We start from the raw sequence: 12,807 nt of genomic DNA, 5'->3' as shown, positions 1-12,807 counted from the left end.
ATGAAAGAGATTTGTCATGGCTGACTCTCCCAAGGCTATCAGTAGTTCTAATGGAATGTTTCCTACTGCCGGCGCCTGCCTGGACAGGCTGAATAAATAATAAATAAACAATTAATATTACTTACCAATGATGTTGTTAGGGGAGGGCTAGCGGGGCGCAAGAGTTGAGACGTTGAGTGACTCGACCGTAAAAAAATTAACGACTCATTGGGTGAGCGACTCGTTGGCCTAATGTCATATTACAAATCAAAAGGACCAGGGTTCGGTCGCCAGGAGTTGTTAGGTTTTTTGCCTGTCACTTACTGCCAGAGGCACCTGTTTTTCACAAAGCGCAAAATCATGAAATGTTTACGTAATTTTACAACTTTTGCTCAAAACGCGAAACCGTTTACTTTCAAACAGAACCGCAAAATATTAGATAAAATTATGTGGAATCACATCATTTGAAGTTAACGGTAGAAGTTCGATTCGAGTTATCGAAATAATATGCGACTATCGATTCTTTGTCAATTCGTTATATCTGTATCTTATATTGTATCGACTATTTATTCCTTCACCCATTGCCTTCGCAGGGAATGAAGACATTCGCCAATGTCTGGTGAATTCGAAACTTCCTGGCAGATTAAAACTGTGTGCCGGACCGGCACTCGAACTCGGGACCTTTGCCTTTCGCGGGCAAGCGCTCTACCAGCTGAGCTACCCAAGCACGACTCACGCCCCGTCCTCACAGCTTCACTTCTGCCAGTACCTCTTCTCCTACCTTCCAAACTTTACAGAAGCTCTCCTGAGAACGAGGCACTGGCAGAAGTGAAGCTGTGACGACGGGGAGTGAGTCGTGCTTGGGTACCTCAGTTGGTAGAGCACTTGCCCGCGAAAGGCAAAGGTCCCGAGTTCGAGTCTCGGTCGGGCACACAGTTTTAATCTGCCAGGCAGTTTCATATCAGCGCACTCTCCGATGCAGAGTGAAAATCTCATTCCGGTGTATTCTTCAATCGAGTGGTATATTGCGTATTGGAAATTATTGCTGATCGCTGATGTATTCAGTCTTGTATTTTGCGATTTATTTTGTGCTGAAATTTAGTGCTATGGTAGTGACTGTTTTTGCTCGAGAAAAAGAATTTTCTTTAGAAAGATTTTACGTGTTGGACCAAACTAGAAAAATACTTATTTGCAAATATTACAGTGTGCGAATTGAGTGGCAAAGAAAGGACACATCCCTAAAATGTATTAACAATAATTCTTCCTATAATAAAAGGACAAGCTAAAGTCGCTAACGACGACAGGTGTCAAAAGAAATATTACTTTCACAGACGTCAGTGCAGCGTCAGGGGGAGTGATAACCGATAAACAAGAATTCATTTAATTAACAACTGGACTTTCATCGAGGCTAATATTCCACTGGTAATAGTTGATCGTCCAAAGATAAGAGAGTGGATGAACAAATACGCTGTGCTTTTGTGTAAAATTAGACATTTTTGGAGGGGCAGAGATATGAGTTTAACTTATACTGGTGAGGGTTCGATTGCGGGGCTTCGGAACAGCAATTTTTCTAGGTTATCAAAAACAGATAGAGGTGCACTTACGTAACGAAATGTCACTGGGAGGGAAGATAATTCCTTCCTGCTTGCCTAGAACCCACTATCCCGACTCAAAAACTATTCGTATTTTATAGCGAGAATAAGATTGAGACTTTGTGAATCAGCAAAACGCGGACTTTTCTGTGCTGTCAACTGTCAAGTGGCAAACATTTTAAAATGCAGAAATAGAGCGACCTACTCAACCTGACCAAACTGTCACACGTGAAGATTTTATAATGGTTACAAACGAAGTTTTAGGATGATGCATCGAAGTTGTATTTACATGCGCGTGAGTCAGCAGCGACGACGTGCGATCAACCGCGGTCGCTTCGTTGGCAATCAGAAACCCCGCAATCGAACCAGTACTCACAGTTTTTTGTAATATGACTTACTAAATTTATTTGGAAATTAGAATCGAATTGAATACGCTTTCCGTACTCAGTACGTTAATTATTATTCTGATATTAGGCATGGCAAAACAAGAAGACTAGTGAGCTGAAACCATTGATCACAAATGCAATCGCAGGCGCAACCCATGCTGCACAAATAACGATCGAATATCGGTAGGAACGTTTTCAAATCAATTTTAGTACACCATGGAAAATCAGTAACTGTTTGGTTATGTTCTTTTTTTCGTTCAGTGATATTTTGGCCAGGCTAAGTTAAGCTGGCTCCCTCATTCGTTTCAAATATAAGGAAATTAATCATTTAATTTCCTTTATGGTGTTAAATAGTACTTTAATATCAGTTCTATCGTCCTTTCTAAGATGCTGGAGAGATATCCTAAGCTGGAAGAGTGTGGGAAAGTTATGCATCATCAAAGAGGGGGAGGAAAGATAAAAAGAAGCTGTGAAAGATAAGAGAGTTTCAATTCTTTGTGATGAAACGACGGAAAGAAAAGGGTGGCGATGGTATAGTTCGGAAGTTATTTGTTGAGGAGTGAGATCTATTGTAAATGCAAATGCTACAGAATGTTCACAAGCAATAAAGGGTGTAATTCAGAAACTTGAAATTCAGTACCGAAACGTATTTTCCATTTCTTCGGATTCAGACCATTATAGAGACAAGTGTATAAATGCAGTTTGGGTTTTTGTTTCAGAAGGGTTAGCACACACACTTTGCTGCCGTCATAAATTAAATTTGGTGGGCAGTGGGTGGGCCATGAAATCGGTGATCTGAACCACTGTGTTGTACAAGCAAAATACATCTTCCTTAATATCAAAAAGAGACAGCTTACATACTTCTATTTTTAACTCAGAAATATGAAGGTAGACCCACGGAAGCTAAACTTTTTCCCTGTTTCTGTCATCACCAGGTGGAAATCCCGGTTTAAACGTGTCGTGTACCTTGGAGAATATCTCAATGACATAGAAGAATTCGCCAAAACTGCTGAAGATGAGATTGTTGCTGTGAATTGGTTTAAAGCCTTGACCTCTAATGAAGTAAAAGTAAGTTTAGTGCCTAGCTATTTTTGTTGTTGAGCGTTGCTCAAAATTTTGCAATTTCCTGCTGACATTAGAGAGCTCCAAGAACCATTAATTCATGTTCTATAATCTAAGTTTAGTGACCTTTCAAAGAGCTTTAAATTGTTAGATGATGCCTTTTTTTCAAGGCAACATCAGACAAACTCAATAAACTGCCGAAGCAAACGCATGTACACTTAACGCCCTTGTTCATTCTGTAGGTAGATCAAACGTAATACAACTGAACCACTTAATGGAGTGTGACAGAGAAAAGAAAGTCATTTCTTTTCTCGGTAAATTGCTTGGCCCAAGAAACATACTGAAAGGTGATTTCGACAGTGTTGAAATCCCTCAGATAGAGAAGCAAAGTGTTATTTTACAAGAATTTTCAACCTCAGCATATCTCGAACCATACACAGTGTTTAGTCATTTAGTTGTCTTGTGCAGAAGATAAAGATGTTGATGCGATTGTTGACCTTCTTTCCCTGAAATCAGAGTATGGGCATTCTGTGAAACCTGCAGGCATAGCTTTCTGGCTCCCAGTCAGCAATGTTAGAGTGAGAGGTCTTTCTCAACATATTCAAATATAATGTCTGACAAGAGAACACCTCTGACTCCCAGTAGTATGGAAGTCGTAGTATCTCTGTCTTTCTCAGGCTTGTTTGTAGATTATGTACATATGCTAGGCCCTACTTATAAAAATGGTAGAATAAATGTTTTTGAAACATTTATCCACTGAGTGTGTTTTCATTAGATGTATAACTTCCATGCTTTTTGAATTTATGTAAAAGTAAAAGATTCACTGCAGGTATGCTATCAATGACTTTTAATTCAGCTTTTATTGATGAAAAGTAAAAATAAAATTTAGCTAAGTTATTGAAGAAATTATATAAAAATAACGAAAAATATACCGAAATTACTTTTTGAAAATGACAAAATCAGCCAGAAATTTTCACCATAAAACTAACCCGTCTGTATATTGTGCTTTGACCTCTTGCAGTGGTTTTTGACTGTGAAAGCAGCAAGCTGCACTGTGATTAGTTGGGTAGGTTAGTTCAAAGGCCAGACCAAGTGTATGGTATACCACCTCCATTGGAGGACCATGCCTAATAATACATTGTGGTGGTTAGACCAATCGTCAGGCTGATGTGCCTACTGACCGCTTCATTCGAAATTTTAAAATTTGTAGCATTATTTTGTAACAGAATAACGATACCATTCTTCGACTGAAAGATTCGGCTTCTCATTTCCGTCAAACTTATAAATTGCAGAAAAGGTTGGAAGTGACAATGGTATACAGAGTACCCTCCGCCACACACCGTTGGTATGCAAAATTGAGATGAAAACGTAGAGTATTTTGTGAGGAGAAAACTTCCACTAGCTAAGGCAATGTTACCGGCATACTAGCTAGCCCTGAACGAAATAAATGTCCTTCCGAATGTTTTCATTATTCAGCTACTGGATAGCATTCGTATAAACGACTTTATTTTGTAATGTTTGGGATTTGGATGGTTGTTTGCAGAGCGAGGGATTCTGAAATCCCGACCGAGATTTCTCAACCGTTACATGTGCTACATACTGATGTGTTGATGTTCTTTTCTCTTATTACCCGAAGTGGAGACTTTTCTCAAGAGCTTACCTTTACATTATAATAGGGTCATTTTCAGGGAACAGTATTTGTTAAATCAAGCGATGGATACCCGCTCTACACTTTCCTGCTGTTTCCCATAAGCAGTCTTATTGTGCACCTAACTTCAGAAGTGCCGGAGCCGGTATCAGCTACCTACAAGAAAGGATGGAAACTTCCTACAAGATGCTATAAATAATAAATATAACTAATCGCACATCAGTCCGACAGCCAACAGCCGAATGAACTGCACATAAACAAGATTTTTGGGGCCATGTTTTTAAAAGAACTGCAGCACCAACGAAACAGCGGTTACAAGTAGCATCTAAGATTGGAAAACACATATTTAAAAGAAATAAATTTTGAAAGCTTTGAGGAATCTGGTATAGGCTCACCGAACGTAGATTATACAGCTACCAGTTTGTGGTGCGATGTGTGAGAGAGGGAGCTAAACACGTGCTCGGTACAGAGGGCTTATGCAACCGCTGGTAATATTTCACTTTCGCTCGGGGGGAAGAACTACGAGTTGATGATCACTTGACCCCCATACTCGAATCACTTGTTGATCAAAATGACACGTTTTTTCGGAGTACGCGGATCGCTAGCACAGTGGTGTAGCAAGCAGCCTTCTCGTCCATAATTGTCCCAACACCACAATAGACAGATCTGAAACATCGCGTCTCAAATATAAAAATGAGGTGATACCGACGATTTATTATTTTGGATCGCAAATTGTAAGGATATGCAGAAAGACTTGGACAAAATGGCCACTTCCGATAATGAGTGGCAGCTCTCTTTCAGTATGGTTATATATAAGAGAAATAACAGGGTGGATTCTGATTACAGGATTAATGTTGACGATTTTGAGCACGTCACATCAAACAAGTATATGCTTTACATTCCTTAGCTATGGGCGCGATCAAGATTAATTGGAATTAGGAGTAAAAAATTTCAAACAGCCAAGTTAGCTGTAATACAGCATTTATTTTGGTTAGCTGTTTCAGTAAGCTTGTTGCCATCTTCGGATCTGTGAAGCATTAGATGTAAATTGTAAGCACAATGAGGTCGGATATAACCGGGTGTGATACATTTTTACATTAGATGGATACATACCACATACCTGATGCAATAATTTTTCATTGAATCTCGACCACGTGCACGTTATACCGTACCACGTCATAAAAATTTTAAAAATAAATATTTTTAATAATAATTTAATAATAAACTTTTAATAATAATTTAAAAATATAGCAGGAAGTGTTGCGTGTTCATTATACCAGTTAATACATACGTATATACCCTATCACTGGCTTGGTTACACATGTTTCACGTTTTTGCCTGCATTATTGGTGTGGCAAATATCGCACCTCATTGTTTCAAGTATGCTGATCAAGGGTAGCCGTTCTTGCGCTTCGGTTTTAGCAGGTTATTGGAAAAGTGAGGAATATCCAGGAGTACCTTAGCGCCACGTCCTCATCTCCACCCATTGTCTAAGGCGAGCTACAGATAATTTATTCTTTAGTTATCCTTTAATATTGTGTAGGATAGCCAGACTTACATTGCTTCTATTAGTGTGAGAACTTTTTTTATTTTATACACCAACTGTGAAAATTAACGAGTGTCCACATTTAGTTTCAAGTATCCATTTCGTTAGTTTAAAATTGCTTGTTTCTGATTGGAAAGTTCTACCAGGTTTGCAGTGATGTTGTTCAGTAGTAATGTAAGAAAAGGAGTCTCATAAATTTGATGGGTCGCATTTTTTTCGGTGGTTGCTTGGCTTTTATTGACATAAAATCATTCACTCATAGTTCAAGGTTAAAGTCCTTATAACTACAGACCAGTATAAAATCCGATGTGTGAACAAGTTTCTGAAAGCAATACATGAATTAGAAGTAATTTAAACTTTTAAAGTTTCATTCTATTATAACAAAATTTATAATTTTCACGAAAAATTAAAATCAATAACTATTCTATGCCGAACAAAGAAGATGGCTTTTGCAATATTCGTATCTTCAGGGCGTGGCGACCGTATGTAGCAAGTAGTAAGTCATTTTTCAGAAGAATTATTTACAAAGTGAGTGAATATTCATCCTGATGTAGTAGTGTATGATGTTACCGCGCCCTAGTGGAAAACATCGTCTATCAGAACGAAAGTTGCAGGTAAGAAGTGAAGTTCATAACTTGGTTTCGCTACAACCTCCTAGTAGGTTCACTAAACAATTCGCACTAAGTGAGATTCCCTAGTTAATTTTCAAAGAGGTACCAATGCGATTAATCATATTAAGAGGGTGCAGTTTACAAGAAAGCAGAGTTCACAGTGTTTATATTTGTCGATTTAGTTGTGAGTCGAAATTTGTAAGTTGCGAGGGATAATCAGTGTGGTGGAAACGTCACACTGCTTTGCAGATGCTACAAGAAACTCGTTACAAAGATGATAATAGAAAACGATATTTTACAAATACACCACGGATGTCATACGAATATGTTATCGATGGGCTCTACAGGACTACACTCAATGATAATGAAATTGCACCATATGCTAGAGAACCTCAAAGGTTTTATTTAATAATCATCAGTACACCTCTGCATGAGAACCTCTTGCCATATTCTTCGTTAACATGCCCTCTATCACCTTTGCAACAGCGTCAGTGATATGACTTCTCAACATAGTAATATAGCCTCCTTTGTTTGCATACACGTGGTTCTTCACGAATCCCCACAAGGAGAAATCCAGCGGGGCATATAAGGGGGAAGCGGGCCTCGGTGGTTTCGCGGTTCTAGGCGCGCAGTCCGGAACCGTGTGACTGCTACGGTCGCAGGTTCGAATCCTGCCTCGGGCATGGATGTGTGTTTTCTCCTTAGGTTAGTTAGGTTTAAGTAGTTATAAGTTCTAGGGGACTAATGACCACAGCAGTTGAGTCCCATAGTGCTCAGAGCCATATAAGGGGGAAAATAATGGCCAGGCAACGGGTCCTCCACAATCTTTCCAGCTTTCAGGAAATTTCTTATCCATAAACCTGCGAACCTGTATGGCGAAGCTCCATCTTGCTGAAAGATGATGTTGGGTTGCAAGTTCTGTATCTGAGTGTATAGAAACTTGCTTAATCACGTCCAGATGCCCTGCCCACACCAGACGTCCTGCTTAGGGTTATCATGAGCATGTTCTGTCGTACTGTGCAGATGTTTCGAGTCCCAAAGCCGAACATTGTGCCGATTAAACGTTCTTAACGTATGAAAGGTTACCTCATCTGAGAATAAACGTCTTACCAGGAAACTGGAATTCACATCAATACTCCGCAAAGTATTATACTAAATTTTTGTCGGCATGGTTCTCGTTCGGTATCATACATTGTAAAATTTGCACCTTTTGAGCATACAAAGGAAGGTATTCACGTACCACACGACGCAATGTTTCTTGGCACACATTAAGTTGGCTAGATGGCTACCAAATTGGCTTACGTGGTGTAATATCGGTAATTTTCGCCTCACAAACATTAGTATACGCTCAATAGTAAACGCCTGATGGCCTGAAGTTATCAAACAATTGTAATGTAAAAGAAATGAACAGTTACAGAGCAGCAGCAGAGTCTATTATTCTGTATCTCTGCCGCTCCTGCGCGGCGGCTGTAAATCTCTAAGTACACATATCGATTACTGACATAAAAAGACTTCTGTTGTTTCAAGACAAGTGAGACGTTGAGCGCTTCACTTCTTACTGTTTCTGTTCCATGAAAGGCGGACGTGGACTTGCTACGTTCGGCAATCTGTATTTTATAATTTGTGCAAAATAGTCTGTAAATGTGCTAATTGTTGGCGAAGAGTTCTCGGACTTCCAGTCGGGTGGCGGTGTCTTCAAACTGCGACGTTTCGACGAGTGACATACTCATCATCTTCTCGTGACTTCGCAAGAAGATGATGAGTATGTCACTCGTCGAAACGTCGCAGTTTGAAGACACCGCCACCCGGCTGGAAGCCCGAGAACTCTTCGCCAGCTGTATATGCCGGAAAAGCATACATTCACATTTACGTGCTAATGTTTTCTCAATCTGAAAACATATAGTTTTATGTAATTAATTACGAGCAGGCTCCATCAAGAGGACATTGACATCAAGTATTGCCTGAGATGTGCAAAGCTTTTGTTAATACGCACCAGCTATTGTAACTGTCCCCTTCGAAAAATTAATGAATTACTGTGATGATAAACCCCTTACGTTATTTGATTTTCAAACAGCTGAGCAAAGCTGAACGTACTCAGACATTTCTCTCTTTACTTATCCTGATCATCACTAAACTAACACACAATATTTTTAGTGCAAGGCAATCTGACTTTTAATAATTCCTACAAAAGAATGGCCCTGACTAACAATAACCTATACCTTTCATGAATCACTTACCTCACAAAAATCTTCGTTAGTCGAACTACTGCAAAACAGCGAGCGCCACTACTGCCAGCTAAATAAAAGATGCAAACTACTGAAGGCACTAACTACTGATAGGCATACTTAGCAAATGAAAGTTTTTGATAGAGAACATACAATGTATTTACCTTAATAGTGTTCAAAAGTCATAATATATATATATCAGTTCATGACATCCAGTCTTACAAATTTACTGTCTCTGATGGACACTCGTCCAGATGATCCGCTCTCTAAACTCCGCCATTTCTCTCCCCACATGCACTACTGCTGGCGGCTCACTTCCAACTGCGCAACGCTACGCGCTGTTCACATCCAGCTCCCCAACACTACAATAGAGGATATACCAACAATGCCCACCAGCCACAGACTGCACACAACACAGTCAGTGATTTTCATACAGAGCGCTAGGTGACGTTGGCGTTAACAACATAAGAACCTAAACAGCCTGCTTACATAGCCCCCATGCTCCCCACAAAACAATTCAAATGTAAGTAGGCTGTTTAGGTTTTTATGTTGGTAACGCCACGTAGCGCTCTATATGAAAATCACTGACTGTGCTGTGTGCAGTCTGTGGCTGGTTGGCATTGTCGGAATTTGCTATTGTAGTGTTGGGCAGTTGGCTGTTAACAGCGCGTAGCGTTGCGCAATTGGAGGTGGGCCGCCAGCAGTGGTGGATGTGGGGAGTGAGATGGTGGAGTTTTGAGAGCTGATGATCTGGACGTGTGTCCACCAGAAACAGTACATTTGTAAGAATGCATGTCATGAACTGCTATATATATTATAACTTTTGAACACTATTAAGGTAAATACATTATTTGTTCTCTATCAAAATCTTTCATTTGCTAACTATGCCTATCAGTAGTTAGTGCCTTCAGTAGTTTGAATCTTTTATTTAGCTGGCAGTAGTGGCGCTCGCTGTATTGTAGTAGTTCGAGTAACGAAGATTTTTGTGATGTAAGTGATTCGTGAAAGGTATAGGTTATTGTTAGTCAGGGCCATTCTTTTGTAGGGATTTTTGAAAGTCAGATTGCATTGCACTAAAAATATTGTGTGTTAGTTTAGTGATGATCAGGATAAGCAAAGAGAGAAATGTCTGAGTACGTTCAGCTTTGCTCAGCTGTTTGAAAATCAAATAACGTAAGGGGTTTATCAGCACAGTAATTCATTAAGTTTTCTAAGGGGACGTTTCAGTACGTAGCATTAATAAATGTGTGTTATATATAAAGTGTGCTTATTTAGACAAATTATCCTTAAGTTTCTCCATCGCGTCATTACTTGAATGTTAATCATTTTGTATCAGTTTGTCTCTAGAAATTACGTTTACGCTGATGGACCGAACGCAGCATTGAGGCTGGAGGAACATTATCGTTTTCATATCATTTCTGAAACAATCCTTTTCAATTGTGGAGTGCTGTTACCTTTTAAAGTCAGTAAATCTTTTTGTCTCTTAGGGTCGAACCGGGTATGACTGCATCGCGGTCATTAAAACGCACGGAAATGATAATGTCGCTTCCTACCAATCTCAAATAAATTAATCTGCTGCTCCATGTCCAAATAATGTCAGGTGTTGCGTGACTTGTTACTATAAGATAATTCCATCAATCTCTGATTCTGCCACCACGTTACACACATAACATCGTTATCCACTCCTGGAAATTGAAATAAGAACACCGTGAATTCATTGTCCCAGGAAGGGGAAACTTTATTGACACATTCCTGGGGTCAGATACATCACATGATCACACTGACAGAACCACAGGCACATAGACACAGGCAACAGAGCATACACAATGTCGGCACTAGTACAGTGTATATCCACCTTTCGCAGCAATGCAGACTGCTATTCTCCCATGGAGACGATCGTAGAGATGCTGGATGTAGTCCTGTGGAACGGCTTGCCGTCCCATTTCCACCTGGCGCCTCAGTTGGACCAGCGTTCGTGCTGGATGTGCAGACCGCGTGAGACGACGCTTCATCCAGTCCCAAACATGCTCAATGGGGAACAGATCCGGAGATCTTGCTGGCCAGGGTAGTTGACTTACACCTTCTAGAGCACGTTGGGTGGCACGGGGTACATGCGGACGTGCATTGTCCTGTTGGAACAGCAAGTTCCCTTGCCGGTCTAGGAATGGTAGAACGATGGGTTCGATGACGGTTTCGATGTACCGTGCACTATTCAGTGTCCCCTCGACGATCACCAGAGGTGTACGGCCAGTGTAGGAGAACGCTCCCCACACCATGATGCTGGGTGTTGGCCCTGTGTGCCTCGGTCGTATGCAGTCCTGATTGTGGCGCTCACCTGCACGGCGCCAAACACGCATACGACCATCATTGGCACCAAGGCAGAAGCGACTCTCATCGCTGAAGACGACACGTCTCCATTCGTCCCTCCATTCACGCCTGTCGCGACACCACTGGAGGCGGGCTGCACGATGTTGGGGCGTGAGCGGAAGACGGCCTAACGGTGTGCGGTACCGCAGCCCAGCTTCATGGAGACGGTTGCGAATGGTCCTCGCCGATACCCCAGGAGCAACAGTGTCCCTAATTTGCTGGGAAGTGGCGGTGCGGTCCCCTACGGCACCGCGTAGGATCCTACGGTCTTGGCGTGCATCCGTGCGTCTCTGCGGTCCGGTCCCAGGTCGACGGGCACGTGCACCTTCCGCCGACCACTGGCGACAACATCGATGTACTGTGGAGACTTCACGCCCCACGTGTTGAGCAATTCGGAGGTACGTCCACCCGGCCTCCCGCATGCCCACTATACGCCCTCGCTCAAAGTCCGTCAACTGCACATACGGTTCACGTCCACGCTGTTGCGGCATGCTACCAGTGTTAAAGACTGCGACGGAGCTCCGTATGCCACGGCAAACTGGCTGACACTGACGGCGGCGGTGCACAAATGCTGCGCAGCTAGCGCCATTCGACGGTCAACACCGCGGTTCCTGGTGTGTCCACTGTGCCGTGCGTGTGATCATTGCTTGTATAGCTCTCTCGCAGTGTCCGGAGCAAGTATGGTGGGTCTGACACACCGGTGTCAATGTGTTCTTTTTTCCATTTCCAGGAGTGTATCTTCAACAGTATACAGGGTGAGTCACTTAACGTTACCGCTGGATATATTTCGTAAACCACGTCAAATACTGACGAACCGATTCCACAAACCGAACGTGAGGAGAGCGGATAGTGTGATTGGTTAATACAAACCATACAAAAATGCACGGAAGTATGTTTTTTAACACAAACCTACGTTTTTTTAAAATGAAACCACGTTAGTTTTGATAGCACATCTGAACATATAAACAAATACGTAATCAGTGCCGTTTGTTGCATTGTAAAATGTTAATTACATCCGGAGGTATTCTAACCTTGAGTTGACGCTTGAGTACCACTCCTCCGCTGTTCGATCGTGAGTATCGGAGAGCATCGAATTACGTAGGGATCCAAAGGGATCGGTGATGGACCTTAGGTACAGAAGAGACTCGAACAGCACGTGCTAACACCTTTTTATTGGTATTTTTCACTGACGCACATGTACATTACCATAAGACGTGGAGGACGCATAAATTGGCCAGCCCGTTCTCCTGATCTTACACCTCTGGGCTTCTTTCTGTGGGGAACGTTAAAGAAGAATGTGCACTGTGATGTGCCTACAACCCCAGAGGATATGAAACAACGTATTGTGGCGGCCTACGGCGACATTACACCAGATGTACTATGGCGTGTAC

Source organism: Schistocerca gregaria, chromosome 1 (assembly GCF_023897955.1).
Source record: "Schistocerca gregaria isolate iqSchGreg1 chromosome 1, iqSchGreg1.2, whole genome shotgun sequence".
Taxonomy (NCBI): Eukaryota; Metazoa; Arthropoda; class Insecta; order Orthoptera; family Acrididae; genus Schistocerca; species Schistocerca gregaria.
The sequence above is the reverse complement of the archived record's forward strand: the minus strand, read 5'-3'. Positions refer to the sequence as shown.